A 17,145-nucleotide genomic window follows, 5' to 3' on the forward strand; every position below is an offset into this window, starting at 1 on the left:
CTCGAAAAGTGACTAAAGAAAGTGTACAAAAAGTAGAAACAAACCATACCATTTCTTATGACGAAATTATGACAAATATAAATCAGGACTCGTTCTCAAATGTAGGCGTTGAATAAATAGAATAGAATAGAATAGAATAGAATAGAATAGAATAGAATAGAATAGAAATAGAATGCAGATATTAAACATAATTGAATGTTTATTTTAGTGTACAATTGAAAGAATATTTTCATGAAATGAAATATGGACTGTTCCATTATATAATTACATTTAGCATACAAATTACAGTGTTGTGATCTAATGGAATGGAATGGAGAAGCAAAAATATATAACGTTGATAGAGCAGAATATAAAATAAGGGAATGAAATATAAAAGCGTCACCCTCATAACAAAACTGCCTAAGTCATTTTTACATGTTTCTCATTTGCAAGTTTGATTTTCTGAGTAATAAACCCATAATTAATCAAATTTCCAGCCGCATTCTTCATTATCTTGTGGAATACATCACAGAGATGCAACTTGCAATCAATAACATTGATATAAACGTGTGGACAATGTTAGTTGTGGTGTAATACCAAACTCAGTATTTTTTGTGGGACATGAGAGCACATCAGACATATCGAATTGCATTTTGAATACGAAGAATGTCCTTCTGATATCAAATAATTTTGATTTTTTTTTTTAATTCGCGATATAATACAAATTTTAAGACAAACTATTAAAATTTGACATTTTTTAAATATGATATTTAACAATCCTCGAAGTAAACTTTATAAATCTAATGATATATTTTAAAGTGTATGTAGCTGGGAGGAAAAGCCGACGAGTCAATTGAAATTTTGACCTTTCAAATTGAAGATATACATTCTTTCCCCAAAAGACCTTTTTTTATTTTGTTGGTCTTTTCTGGGGAAAATATCGATATCTTCAATACGAAAGGTCAAAATTTTCAATTGATCGTTGGCTTTTTATCTCAGCTACATACACTTTAAGTACATATCAGCAGATTGATAACGTTTACTTCGAGGACTGTTAAATATCAAAAATATCAATTTTTAATCATTTGCCATAAAATGTATTACATTGCGAATTATTTGATATCAGAAGGACATTCTTCGTATTCAGAATGCAATTCGATATGTCTGATGTGCTCTCATGTCCCACACAAAATACTGTCGAAACGCTCATACCAGAGCCCTTAAAGGCCACTATAAATATCTGGAAAACACATTAAGTTGGGAGCTGTACAAAGTTTGGTGGTATTGAGGTGAACATTGACTTGATTATATTTTAAGCCTACTTAATCGGGTTGTCCTTGAAAGTTTGCCTGGTCAACTGGATCCCCCTTTAAAGGTTAGATGTTCGCCATTTTTTACTACCTCTGAATGTTTTTTCAAACGACTAGAGTCACCTGTCACCCCGTGTCCCACAAAACGTACTGTCCAAACACCCCTACACTCAAATAATTAGTCTAGAGTAAAAATACACATAACAAACCCCACACCAACATCACCCACCCAAAGAAAGAAAGAAAGAAAGAAAGAAAGAAAGAAAGAAAGAAAGAAAGAAAGAAAGAAAGAAAGAAAGAAAGAAAGAAAGAAAGAAAGAAAGAAAGAAAGAAAGAAAGAAAGAAAGAAAGAAAGAAAGAAAGAAAGAAAGAAAGAAAGAAAGAAAGAAAATCAGAAAGAAAGAAAGAAAGAAAGAAAGAAAATAAATAAATAAATAAATAAATAAATAAATAAATAAATAAATAAATAGATAAATAAATAATTAATTAATTAATTAAATAAATAAATAAATAAATAAATAAATAAATAAATAAATAAATAAATAAATAAATAAATAAATAAATGAATGAATTATGGGGAGAAAGGGAAAAAGAAGTAAGGGGAGAGAAAGGAATATTTATGGAGAGAAAAAGAAAATTTATGGAGAGAAAGAGAAAGACAGATTGACACTTGAAGGAAGTAATCGAGTAGAATACTGATTCACAAGGGAATCAATTAATCAAATTATCGGGTTTTTTTTTTCTTCAAAATACAATGCGACATAAAATTGATTATACAAAATACCATAATTTAGATAGGTACAAGAGGGCACTATCATATGGTATGTAAATTGATCATAGAGCTATATTTTAGATTGAGCTCTATGGCATGATCATCTGTGCATCAAATTTGTATTTTATGCACAAGCATTGTTAAGGAAATGCGGATTCCTCTGCTGCTAATTTACGCTGAAAATAATGGTAGTTATAATTATAAACAATTAAGAAAAGTAATGCTAGAGTGTGCTAGAATTTATACAATTTGCAAACATCATGGATCTTATACTTAAATAATAAGGATAAATCGTCAAAATTGTCATTAGGTATTTTTGAAATGACAATTTTGCTTGAAAAAGTTTTATATAAAATATCCTCTTTTTTTCTTTAATATACGGCTTTCGGCTTATAACCACTAGCAGGCTATGCATAGCACGTCTATGCTATTAAAAAGGTGCAAAAAAATAAAATTTGATAGTCCTTTAAGACATATTTTATTGCGAAATATGTAAAGGTGCCCCTAATATTGGGTGCCAAATATTGTTAAGCCGAAAACCATTAATTGACCTCCCAAAATTTACTTATCATCAGCCCTACCCACCCCCTTCTTCGGTTCGCCAATCGTACTTTCTCCAACCCAGTTTTACACTTCCAGGGTGCACATAATATTATTGAGCCTGACGAAAAAAATCGAGTAATAATAATAATGTGTATATCCACGTCACCTAAATGTTAATATTCATGAATCCATCATCCATGTACAATGATGTTGACCTTGACTTGCAGCATGCAGGCACCTTGCATCGCAGAGTGAAATATTTATTGGATTTAAAGCATATCTATCGGTATACACAACATTTAACACACCATCCTCAACCAATGGAAACTAATAACAATAAAACCAAATTAATACATCTTTATATTGGGTTGAAGGGTATCAGAGAAAATATAAAGCAAAATTATCCATTTTTGTATCATTAAATTAACGAGCACGGCACTATTACTCTTAGATTCTAACAGTTTCATATTTGTCAGATTTAAAACACCATATATTTTATATCTTACAAATTAATAAATATTTTAAAATATATTGGCAAGCTGTTTCCTCCCTGATCTGGGAATGATTCCCTGGTGTTCGTGTAGCTTACACATTGACACAATGCCTTTTGTAGACATTTTGCGATATGCGTTAAGATATATAATTTCTAAAATAATACATGTGTTCAGAAGAAGACAGGCAATACAAATGGACGCGAACATTAACTTAAATGTCGTAGTTTATCATGTGCATATAGACATGATCCATCGGCAGGCATTGATGTAAGAATGATCTAAGCTATAGGAATCCCTGACAATAATACAAAGATAGAATTCCAAAAATATCCCTTCGTCCCTTCATGTGGTGATTCACTCACCAATCACTCAATCTCTGTAGATATTGGTAGTACATGTAGATATCTGCTGAAGACGCCGGTGAAGCCGGTGAAAGCCGGTGAGTGTACCAAATTTTAGTAGCGTAGTAGTTTAATTTGCTTTCTGTTTACATTTACCTCTACGCATATCAATAGTAGTACATTACTATAGATATTAGAGGGTCTTGTTAAGCATTGTGTTGTATTTGGATCAATCTGGTAAACAGAAAGCTCTTGGCGGACAACTTGATAAATTGCCCAAATTTTTACCAGGTTTGGCAACCCTAGTCGGGGTTCATTACAAAAAAGAACAGCCAATTCGAAATTCACTTAGATAGATCGTGGCAATGGATGTCAATTTATCTCCTGACGTTTCAAAAGAGTAGTGACGAAGTCCACTGTATAAGTGTACAAGGTGTGGAAATATATTTTTTTTAAAGAGTATAATGGCGATCCAGGGTCATTAAAAAACATCAGTATTTATCAAAAAGCAAACGCACTCTCGGTCTTTGGAATATATCTGGCTTGTGGAGACAGTGTCATGAAAGCAAAGTTCCTTATTATGCTCGCTTAAAGTTGATGAGGAACAGAGCATACTTCTTCAGACAACTAACGACGGGGTTGGAAGACGCTTTTAAAATTGGTTAACACAACTTATCGTTTTCTACGCATTTTCTACTGATCTACCATGAGACGTCGATTAGAGGGGTGCACCATAGCCCCTTCTTCCAACTAAACTAATCAGTGTTTATCGAAAAGCAAATGCAATCTCTAACTTCGAAAGGCATCTGAATAGTGAGGAAATTGTAATTGATGAAGAGGAGAGTAGCCTTGAAACCACTAATTTATTCTTACTATTGAAAGATGCCTTCTCCACCAGAGATCCCTTCTTCAACGAAGATATCGCGAACTAGGAATGTACCATCTTTAGCACTAGAGTGACTACGAGGACTGGATAAGCTTGCCGTAAATGATGCTAACAAGAAGGAAATCGCAAAACACGGCGGGATTCCAGGGTTCACTCGAATGCTATGTAGTGATTTCCCTGAAGAAGAGCAGTGAGCAGCTGACTATTTCGTTGTTTCTAACATCCATGGGTTGCATGGTCAAGAAATTACACATGTACAAAACGCTGCACACATGTACCCCTGGATTGCACCAACCGACTAATCCCTATATAATCCCAATCAGCTAGTGCCTCACATTTCCCGGAATTTCTTGAATAGTCCATATTAATTTGTTAGTCATACAAACAAAATTCACAACTGAAGTTCATTCTCCCATTCCAACGGATTTAAACTTTTAAAAAATTGTTTGACAACATGAATGTTGAACAATATATTTTATACCTTGCGAATTTTGTGACAGAGTTTTCTTTTTACGTAATATGAACTAATGAAGACGTCAACATTTAGGATATGTTGGCCGCAGATGCCTGGATCGCATAGATATTAGTCATTACGCCATCTTGAGTCCATGCGTTTGGTGTTTGGTAACAAATGACTCCAAAGTGCCACACACAGCAGTATTTTCATGTAAGGAACTGAAACCGATACAAATACAATAAACCAGTGGTTCACATGTTACAATCTTTATGACTTTTTCCTTTAAACCATTCCTAAAAAAGACCAATATTCATGCAGAAAACTATGCTGGAATAATTATATTGTTCTCACCATAAATTTATTCAGTGCCTACTCCTGACTACAGACAAATACTGCAATCTTTTTTTTTTGATTGGGGGTGGGGCAAATGAAAAATAGCTACATCATAATCCTTTATTAAGAATGAACTGTCAATAAAAGTAAAATTTGAAGATTTAACACATTTTTGATAATAAGGGCCAAAAAACGGGTCCTTGCCCCTACGACGCTACGCCACTGTGCGTTTGCTGTGACAATCAATCCAGGCTCCATTACTTAAACAAAGATTAATTTCAAGTTATTCATTCTAATTTCTGAAAGCACATTTTCTAATATCATTTATAAGCAATTATCAAAATTAACATAAAATATTACAATAATGAGTAAACCCTTAGCCTAAACTCAAGATTTTGAATGCTTAGACTTGGGCCAAATCTGTAAAAATTGTGATTCTAATTGTGCAAAATTGTATCTTTTTGGCTTTTATTTCCAGAACATTAAATGGCCAAATATTAAAATTTGATTTTATTACCAATTATTTCGAACTAAAGGTATAGGGTTTTTAAAACTTTGTTTCATTAGACAAAATAGAATAATATAATTATATTTTTATACCAAAACTGCGTGCTGTATTTTTCTGGAATCAGGAGCAGATTATTTTCTTGTAAAGGAATTACGATGCCCTTTGTATCGTGTAACTTTCAATATTTACTTTGTTTGGTATGATTCTTTAATATCGATATCATTATCAGATATGATGTCTATTTTTTGATGAAAAGTAACGTTTCCCCTTTGATACAAAAAGGTCATTATATTAAATGCAGTTGATTGCAAAGATATTGAGGTTAGCAACTATTTTAAACTGTTGCGATTTGGTAGTTCACAGCATCTTTTGGCAAAATTTGCATTGATCATTTCATAGCGAGTGTGTAGAAGAATTCAAATATTACATTATACTTTTTAGGCCCTGTGGTTCTTGAGTTATGTTGTAAAGAGGGCTGAAACAACAACACTTTTGTAAAACGTACAGAACTCATTATCAACAATAAATCAAGCAAGTTTTCAAGGTATATGATTTGTAGAAAGAAGTTTTGCAAAACATCGAAGTGTTATTTTTCAATAATATATTGCTTTTGATAATGAAAATCGATTATTTGGCTGCTTCGACCAACAATACCCCAGATAACATGCATATAATTGGCCCAATGTTGGTTTTCGAAAGCCAATCTTGGCATCGGCATTATTTTGCTGGCCATGGCATTATTTTGCTGGCCATATTGGGCCAATCTTGGCTTTCCATCGGTATGGAGGTGGGGGTGGGGCAAATGAAAAATAGCTACATCATAATCCTTTATTAAGAATGAACTGTCAATAAAAGTAAAATTTGAAGATTTAACACATTTTTGATAATAAGGGCCAAAAAAACGGCTCCTTGCCCCTACGACGCTACGCCACTGTGCGTTTGCTGTGACAATCAATCCAGGCTCCATTACTTAAACAAAGATTAATTTCAAGTTATTCATTCTAATTTCTGAAAGCACATTTTCTAATATCATTTATAAGCAATTATCAAAATTAACATACAATATTACAATAATTCAATAGAAGAATTCAAATATTACATATATACTTTTTAGGCCCTGTGGTTCTTGAGTTATGTTGTAAAGAGGGCTGAAACAACAACACTTTTGTAAAACGTACAGAACTCATTATCAACAATAAATCAAGCAAGTTTTTCATCGAAGTGTTATTTTTCAATAATATATTGCTTTTGATAATGAAACTCGATTATTTGGCTGCTTCGACCAACAATACCGCAGATAACATGCATATAATTGGCCCAATGTTGGTTTTCGAACGCCAATCTTGGCATCGGCATTATTTTGCTGGCCATGGCATTATTTTGCTGGCCATATTGGGCCAATCTTGGCTTTCCATCGGTATCTTCATATTGGCATCATTGTGGCAGCCTAAATTGGTCCAATATAGGCACAATATATTGGTTGTGAACAGCAAATATAAGGATAACACAATTAGCTTATTTTTTTGTCGGTTTCTGTTTCTTATCTTATGTTCATGACAGCTGCCAACATGAAGCCAACAATCGTAATGCTATTGGCCCAATATTGGGCCACATTCGTCATGATCAATAAGACCAGTCTTGGCATTATTTTGCTGACCCATATTGGACCAATGTTGGCTTTCAATTGGCATTTTTTACATTGGTATCGTGTTGGCAGCCAATATAATTATGTTATCACACCAATTTTGGTAAAAAATTGGGTAATAATTGGGTAACAAATAATTATTGTGAAGAGTACTAGTGTTTGGAGGACCTCCTCTAAATCCTAAATATTATACTAAGTTGAAATAATAGGAAACAAAACCATGGATGATAAAACGCAGAGCAAACGCTATTTAACACCACGGATTATATATTTTTAGGACCATACTTTTAAAGAGAATTTTTAATTTTAAAGTACGTGTCACCGTGCTATCAAATACACTTGATGGCTATTCAACACCACGGTGATGAGTCGTAGTGTTCCTCTCTTAGCGCGAATAGGGCAAGAGGTGATACATATCGTCTTTTTCCGGGCCAATAACGTCCAATAATTACAGTAATCCATTGCATCAATATTGGCGCAATACTAAAATTACATATTGTTAAACATTTCCTACATAGAAGATTCCCGCCAAATACAAAGGGTTGTTGTAAAAGGTTGGAAAAGGGCAGATAAGGTTGCCAGAAAACGTTTAAATGCAAATGCAAACATCGTAACATACTGTTATTTAAGTGTTGACATGGATGGTGTTGATGGGAGATTGGCTAGTATAGCCTCTCTTCCCATAAGGCAACTCTGGTATCTTCAGCTCAGCATTTGGATCAGCTCTGTAGATATGTGCTCTGTAGATATGCTGAAGTGGCAACATGTTGGCCTTTTGATTATGCATACACGCGAGGTCACAATAAATTTCTGATACTTTTGCAATGTCGTCAATTCTTATATTTTACGATCTTAAATTAGCATGATTGATTAGAAGTAGATTTACAAGCAATATTTACTTTTTTGTTTGTTTGTTTGTTTGTTTGTTGATTGGTTGGTTAGATGGTAGGGTGATTGGATGGTTGGTCATGTCAGGTCATGTCTTGCATGTTGGCTGGTTGTTGGTTGTTGGTTCTCTTGTTAATTGGTCGGAGGTTAGTTGGAGCTAGTTGGTACGTAATCTATCGCTATAAGTGTGACTGCAGGTGGTAGGTAAAATATGTTAAAATGATCTGTACTCAACTTTACTAGTTTGTATCTTGGAGCACCCCAAGTAAACATCATTTGCAATACTCAAATATGAGGTTAAATTAGTATAACAATGATACTTAATTTTGAAGCTAACTTTATTCAAATGAACACTGAAACTCCTTTCATGTGTGATATCGTCATGTGAGTGGAAGAAAGTCGTACAATCTTAAAAATTGCAATTATTCCAAAATGTTCACAAGGCAGCCATTGCCAATACGACGTTCAAACACTCACATGACGATATAGAATGCTTGTTGTACTCTATATGAAAACGGTGTAATTTTATGTCTTTTTAATATGATCTTGCTTCATTCATGAAACTTTCATATTAGGGACAGCACATTATTATATCATTTCCTTTATCATTTAGCGTATTACTTACAATACTGCTAAGTATTTTTAAGAAGTTGAGTACAGATCATTTCGACTCACCCTGTATGCATTAAGGTATTACTTACTTAACTCAATGGCCTTTTTAGTGACTGGAAGGGAAAGAAGAAAGGAATAAAGAGAGAAAACAAACAAAGAAGTTGTTTGCTCTCAGGGATTCGAACCCAGGACCCATCGCTTGCCAAGCACTAGGTCGGCGACCGGCACCCACGAGTCTTTCGCTGGCCCGGCCAACGAAAGCGTGCCTATATATCATTTAGGGTAATTGCGTAATCACATCACGTGGGATGTACGCACGCGAAGTGCATAAATGTAGTAGTATTTTGTTGAACCTGGTACTGTTAGGGTTAAGCTATTCTTTGTTTAAATATTGAGTAAATTATTTTAGCAGTTTCTGTTTATTTAGCTAGAATTAGGAATACCTGGAATAAGCATTTATTTACTGCAAACATTGTTAATACTGAAAAACTAATTGTTCAAAATGAAAGTATTTTTCCTCCGGTTCTAGGTCAACAGTTCAGAGGAAATATCGGGTATATATAGAGTGTTAGTACAGTTGTGACTATTATGCAGTTGGTTAATGCGTGTGAAGGTATTCAATTCGTTTTAGCTTGTTTTTATGAACACGTTCTCTCTTTTGAGCAAACGTGCCAGTGTATTACAGTACTGTGAGGTATATCCTGATCCTGATCTACATTCATAATACAGGATATATTTGTAAGAAGTAAATCATCTTTAGATTGAATCTACGAGTCGCAAAGTGTAAAGGTAGGTGTGATTTTACATCTAATACACAAACATTGACAACGTAAAGGAAAGCAGCAAGTTTAAAAAGCCCCCACCTAGGCTCGCTTTTTGAAATGGTCGTAGTTTTACTTGTAAAAGGTACTGATTAAAACTTTATCATATTATCAACTTCAAACAACTGTTATATAATTTAATGTGCTGATGCAATATTCATTTGTAAGCTTTCTAGAACGACCAGAAAGTTTTAACATAAAAATGTCATGATTAATGATTGAATTAAACGAATAATGGCAGTGATGTTATTGTTGGAAACGTTGTATTTTGTTAAAAATGAAATAAAAACACTGTTTATTTTCAAAATGAGACCAAGTTTCAAAAAGTGAGCCGAGGTGGTGGTCTTTTTAACTTGCTGCATTCTTTACGTTGTCAACGGTTTTTGGTAGATTTCCTTAAAAGTAGTTCAAAAACGAATAAAAAGAAAAAGAGATGTTTGAAATTATGTTGGCTTTCGGATTTAAGACGATAAAATGTATTTAGTATTTTGTTATCCTAGCATTCTCAGAGAAAGAATGTAAACTTTATTGTTACTTTTCTTGTGGTTTATAAATTTCAAATATGTGAATATTGATGTTTTGTATTTGAAATATGACAATAAAAAATACATGAATGAATGAATATGTGTGTTTTATAAGACGAAGACGCCTTTATCGAATTTTGCGAATAAATGTTGAAGTAGGTGCCAATTGAAATTATGTGAATAGTAACAGAGGCATATGATGGTCAAACATGGTCAAAGTAAATGTAAATGAAAACATCTTTCTTTGATAAAAAAAATATCACAATAGCAATATATGTTTAAAATGGTGTTATCCTTGATTTATGTCAATAAATTGGTGACTAAAACATTGAAAAAAAAATCAGTTGGTCCCCGGCTTTGAACTGCGGCCAAAAAATCTGAAATTGATTAGAAGTCTATCGCTGTAAACACTGCGCCCCGGGGCACTGCGATATATCACCTGGAATTAAAGCATTTAATAATATGAATGGATGCTGTGGTCCGGAAAGAATAAAAGAATTGCGAAAAACTAGATTTTTTGGCGAATGGGGTTCAGAATTTTTATGTAGGGTATCTTAGAATATGCTTGAGTATATTTGAAAGTTAAAAAGTAGAGCGAAAGTGATTCGCAGCTAGGACTGTAGCAGTCTTTAACAAATTTTGACAATAATTGACAATAATTTTGGCTATGAAATACCGGATGAAATGGAACATGAATGCATGTTTATTATCAAAGGATGATTGACTGTGTAGGATTGGTATCACTTTTGGAATTAATGAGTTTTTAAAATATTAAAGGGAAGTTTTAGTGTTTTAGTCTCGCGGAGCATCTGTTTAGGCTTCTTTACCAGTCGTTTATTTTATAACTTGCTGGTCGACAGCTACCGTGTATCCCAAATTAGTTTATATTGAGGGATCCGATATTTCGGATATGGATAGGAATCGGAAAAAGTATGTTGACCGCGTGGTTTTCGAGGTCATCGGAGGTCAAGGTCAAAGGTCAAAATTCCCGATCGGGCTCAAACTTGGTGGGTGGAATCATTGATAGGAGGGGAATATATGCCCAGAATAAAATTGAGGTCAACCAAGGTCAAAAGTCATCACGGAGGATTCAAATGTCAAATTTTGTCCGATTGGGCTCAATCTTGGCGGGTGGGATCCTAGATACAAGGGGAATATATGCCCGAAATAAAATCGAGGTCAGCCGAGGTCAAAGGTCATTACGGAGGGGTCAAATTTCAAACTTTGTCCGATCGGGCTCAACCTTGGTGGGTGGAATCCTTGATACGAGAGGAATATGCCCAAAATAAAATTGAGGTCAACCGAGGTCAAAGGTCATTACGGAGGTGGTCAAATTTCAAACTTTGTCCGATCGGGCTCAAAGTTGGTGGGTGGTGGAATCCTGGTAAAAAGAATCCTCGATATGACGGGTACATGTCAAAAAAGTCAAAAGGGGTCATCAGGGGTCCAAATGGCTATCAGTTACTCTCACAGCTATACGGGTGAACTAGTGTATTCAAATTATACCGAGCTCTGGCCCAAGCCCTTATCATGATATTGCTAACCATAGGTGCTATTAAATGTCCTTATCCTAAAAAATATTAACTATAGTCCCATGGTTACATAGCTTGATCCTAATGAAACATAGCTAAATTTAATCCATTAGTTGGCAATAAAAGTCACATTTTAATAGCTTTGCAATGTGAGGGAAAATGGGCCAGTAACATGCAATTTTGCATGATTTTTTACAATTGCAGTAACTACATTTAAATACTTGGCACAAGTCTAAACATTCAAAATCATTAGTATAGGCTATAAGCTTGCTTATAATTCTAATATGTTATGTTATGTTATTTTTGAAAATTGGTTATGAAATAGATTAAGATGCATAACATGAAATTAGCCTTTGTACAAGTCTTTCGGCTTAATTATCACATCATACAAAAACGAGCTAAAACAGGATATGTACTTAGATAATAACCAGAGGATGATTTAAGCACTACCCATCACGACACTGTGTTGACTTGCGGTTAGCACAGCTGTGTGAGTGAACATGACACCACTGCTCGCACCCTGCATAGACGTGCATGGTTAATTTGAATTTGTGACCGTACAGCACGAATGAGCCGTAAATGTCCTCAATTGTATTCTGAGTTACAGTGTAAAATGGGCATGACGGTCGTATTCATAGGTACCTCCATTTGGTGCTACGTGTACCTCATTTAATGAGATACACGTAGCACCAAATTGAAATACCTATGAATATGACCTTCATGCCCATTTTACACTGTAACTCAGAATACAATTGAGGACATTTACGGCTCATTCGTGCTGTACGGTCACATTTGGACTGATATATTTACAATAAAAACACATTCAAAATGCTGGTCGATTTCACATTTTATGTTATCTACAGAAGGTGTGAATTATCCTTTATGCATACATCGCTTTTGTTCTGAAATCGACCAAGTAATAATGGCACACACACAATTCTTAAACAACATATTTTGCACAGAATTCAATGGGATTTGAAAAGTAAAGTGGCAGTTGAAACTCTAGTGATAACACTTTTGCAGTGCATGATGGGGCTTCCTTAAATCATCCTCTGGATAATAACCCTGCAAACTTCTTAAAACATTTTCTTCATCTTTTATTTTTATTTGTCAGGTTGTCAAGTCCTGCCTCAAAATGTCCATAGAAGATTTGAAAGCGACAGTAACAAAAAACATTCAGTACCTGCAACGGTGTAAGGATTACACGACATCTGGTGCGGAAGCAGCTGCTGCTGCTATTACTACTGTCTGGTTCAGGATTGTGAATCAACCTGAAAAACAGAAAGCTCTCGCCGGACATTTTCCTAAATTTAATCTGGGGAGGCTGTTTAATGGGGTTTGGGAATCACTGAAAGGGTTCATTACAAAGAAAAACAGCCAAGGGTATGAATCACTTAATGCGATCCTTAATATGTATATCTGCATCACAGACTTATCTCCTGAAGTTTCGAAAGAGTTGGGAGAAGTCGGCTGCATACGTTTAATGCTGCAAGCTTTGGAAGCGTACAGAAAAGACTATAATGGCAACTCAGTGGCACTCGGAAATATGACAATTATTTTATTGAACGCTATTCAAGATTGTACCGCAAACATCAGTATTTATCGAATGGCAAATGCAATCCCAATCTTCACAAAGTATCTGAATTGTGAAAGCATGGTTATCAAAGTACGCTCCCTTCTCATCCTCGCATATATAGTTGATGAAGAGGAGAGTAGTCTTCTTCAAACAACTAACGATGGCGTGGCCTTTTTGTTGTCATTAGTGAAAGATGCCATCTCCAACAAAGATCATCGGGTACTTACACGCATAAATTGTTCAGCACTAGAATTACTCCGTGGCTTGAATAAGCTTGCCGTCAATGATGCCAACAAAAAGGAAATCGCAAAACATGGCGGAATTCCTGTGTTCACTCGAATGCTAGGAAACGATTTTTCTGAAGACGAGCAGTGTGCAGCTGTGCAAGCGCTGTGGAATTTGGCGTTTATAGAAGAGATCTGCAAAGAACTACAGACGTCGCTTAAATGTAGGTATTTTGAAATATTACTATAACTATGAATATGGTAGATGAGATAAACAGATAAGGAAAATTTATCTTATTGAAAACATTCTGGTGGAAATGCAGATTATTAACTTATAGCATCTATTTTTGTTCAACTTTAGCACTGGAAAAATTGGCAATGTCCAACAACCACCATCTCCAACAAATCTGTGCCCATGCTCTTTGGCAGATCAAGGGTCAACCTTCAAGTACAAAGAGATCTGGGCAGAGAGAGGAGGCTCCGCCAAGTTACGAAGAGGCTATTACGCAGCCTAAAAAGTCCGCTTTATCCAGAAAGGCCTAAGTGATGATTAGCTACCAATGGGATAACCAGCAGACAACGATTAGGCTTAGAGATAACTTGGTAAAGGCAGGATACCAAGTGTGGATGGATATCACGCATATGAGTAAGGCTTAAAAGTACCTCAGTGACGTAGCGTCATATGGGCACGGGGGCACGTGCCCAGCCCCCCTCCCCCCCATGGGTTGCAAAATTTAGAAAATCCCATAGGAAAATTGTCAAAAACGGCTTGTGCACCCCCCCCATCATGCCCGGTGCCCCCCCCCCCCATCGGATGGCCCACGCTACGCCACTGAAGTACCTGTAACGTTTAGCATATTTCATACCAAAAACAAATCTAAAAGCAATTAATATACTTCCAATACATTGGCAAAATGTATTAAATTGTATAGCTTTGATACAAATTATAAAGGATTAACATGCATGCATATCAATTTATGTCTAAAATGTAAAAGAGTGAAATTTCACTTTTTTATGGATTGCAATTTCACCCCATTATCCATACTTTTTAGAGTAACTATCAAGAGTGGCAATCAATCACTCTTTTAGAATAACTTTCACTGTTTTTTCATTCAATTTCTACTCTTTTAATTCACTGCATTGGTGTATGCACTCTTTTTCACTCGTGTACATTTATCCAATAGGAATCAAACAAGGATGATGTTTCTGTGATATTCCCGTGACTATAACTTTTGCAAATATTTTCTCCTTTTTTTCAATTAGGAGGCAGTCTACTGGATGCAATGGCAAAGGCTGTAGAAACATCATCACTTGTGCTTGTCTGTATGTCAGAAAAGTACAAGGAAAGTAACAATTGTCGAGCAGGTAATAAATTGTAACTAAGATTCTTGTTTTGTCCCATACTGTGTTTTTATAATTCCTCTTCAACTATTTTACTATTACCAAGACTACCGTATTTACACCTAAGTAGTTTATTAATTTCTGTCCATTTTTGTACCACCTATTTCTCACAAAAGAACATCAATGCTATGGAAGATTTTCCAATTTAGCTATAAAGTCTTCCAAGTTCATTTTTAGCTAGACTTCTCCGTAGTCCATTTGCCCATTTTGCATACTCTGGCTATTACATTTCAGTGAAACTCTGATTTGTATTCATTTGTGTGCAATTGATAGATTTTCACATCTGATCTTTTCAGTCACCGTGCTCCCTCTGTTTGCTAGCTTCCCAAGTAGACTACTTACTTTGGATTGCGGTTAACATTTTTAACACGGGTCTCTATGTAGAGCTAGGCCAATTTCTGGCCTAACTAAAATTGGCTATGATGTAATGCATCTTTAAATGAATCTGGCTTGTGATTGGTCGCCCAGATCTCGTTATGGTTTAAATCCTCCGGGCACGTCCCATTACCATTAACTATACATCGTACACAACTATCTATGTAATTTGCGGCGCTTTTGTGTTGGCGCAAAAGTTGGTGGATGGACGTACATCTAGCGCGTCCTGTACTACCAGGCTTAGTGTTTGTGGTTAAATTAGATTGATAAACAAGTATGATTGACAGTGTGTTTTAGAGAACAAAGTCCCGGGGTAAGGTTCTGCTTAAAAGCCAAAGTACATAGTCGGATTTTTTACTCGGGCTTTCGCGATCAATAAACAGTACTGGTAGATTCCAAAATCAGAATTGTTCAGTATTAAAGTGAGCCATTATGCAAGATATGTTGCATTCAATACCATAAGTATACTTTACTTTTACTGTCACTAATTATATAAACTCTTTATGACCAGTTTACTATTAACTATGTGAGTTCTAACATGATGCGTTCATCATGATTAATAATAACATATTTTTATTTATCAAAATTCGACTATGGCATAGTCTAATCTTTAGCCGTTTCTTTCCATAGAGGCGCAATATGCGTTTACGAAGGAGAAACCCATCGTTCCACTACTTCTAGAACCCAAGTATAAACCTGATGGCTGGTTAGGAATCATAGGCCTCACCAACCTGTATCACGATATCACGTCACCAAAGCAACTGGATACCAAGATGCCGGAAATACTTGCCGCTATACAATCTGCTCTTGGTCATGACGTTGATGAAATAGATGGTCAGTGCGTTCTTACATGTTAAGAGTCATTGTAAAAGAAAAGGGCATACTCTTGCCAACTTGTTGCACACCTTAGAGTATGCAATATTGCATTTAAAAAATACTTTTTGTAAATTTCGAGGCACTTACAAACAGTATGCAAACAAATCTGTAAATAATGTGTACTGTTCTAATGTCTCTGCATAAGTAAAATAACTAGTAAGTGTTTCCATTTGATTTATTTTTTCGATACAGGACCGATTCAGCCGACAGTACAAGAGGTCCTAGGTACTGCAAGAAAATACGAAAAAACGGGAAACCGTGGTCAGTCGAAGAAACTCGTTCGTCAATGGAGCAGAGAAGATGTCCAAGATTGGTTGAAGGACAATGAACTCACCAAGCTCTGTGACGCCTTCAAGACATTCAAGGGCAGGCATCTGGAGATAATGCATTCCAAATACAGCAAGGATGAGAACGCGTTCTATGAGGAACTCAAGAACGATTACAGCATGGATGGTAAAACTCGCACGGAATTTGTAGTTGCTCTTGAAGATGCATGCGAAGACTAAAATGGTAAAGTGTGCATCATACTGATAGGAGTATTATACTGTAAATAATCATTAGTAATACATGGATGATGATTGATTGATTGATGATTGATGGAGTTTTATTGGAATCAAAAGTTGTGTATATAACTGTTATCCCTGGCCATTTATTATAATTAAGCAGTACCAGACGAGCGTATTAATTTAATTGCAAATATTGTAACCCGAAATTACTCACTGAGAAGCAAGCCAATGGCTTAGTTCATGTTTTGTTGAGACCTAAATACGTGTAGTATCCTACCTGCTCTGTACGATTTAAAACAAACAGTTTTACATACCGAATTAATCCCTACTAAACCATTCTGGTTAATTTTGAATATATATACAGCCTGTCTCAAAAAAAATTGTGCAATTTGCAAATACCGTTGTGACATGATGTTTACATCAACGTCAATGGTGTAGTCTTAGCTCTCAAATGCCGTTTGTTCTGTTCAATTTGACAAGACGAAATAATGATCTCCAGTTAACAGAAAATAAAAGAGTTTTTTCCGACCATTCCATTCGAA

The sequence above is a fragment of the Amphiura filiformis genome, unplaced genomic scaffold (assembly GCF_039555335.1).
Source record: "Amphiura filiformis unplaced genomic scaffold, Afil_fr2py scaffold_264, whole genome shotgun sequence".
NCBI lineage: Eukaryota > Metazoa > Echinodermata > Ophiuroidea > Amphilepidida > Amphiuridae > Amphiura > Amphiura filiformis.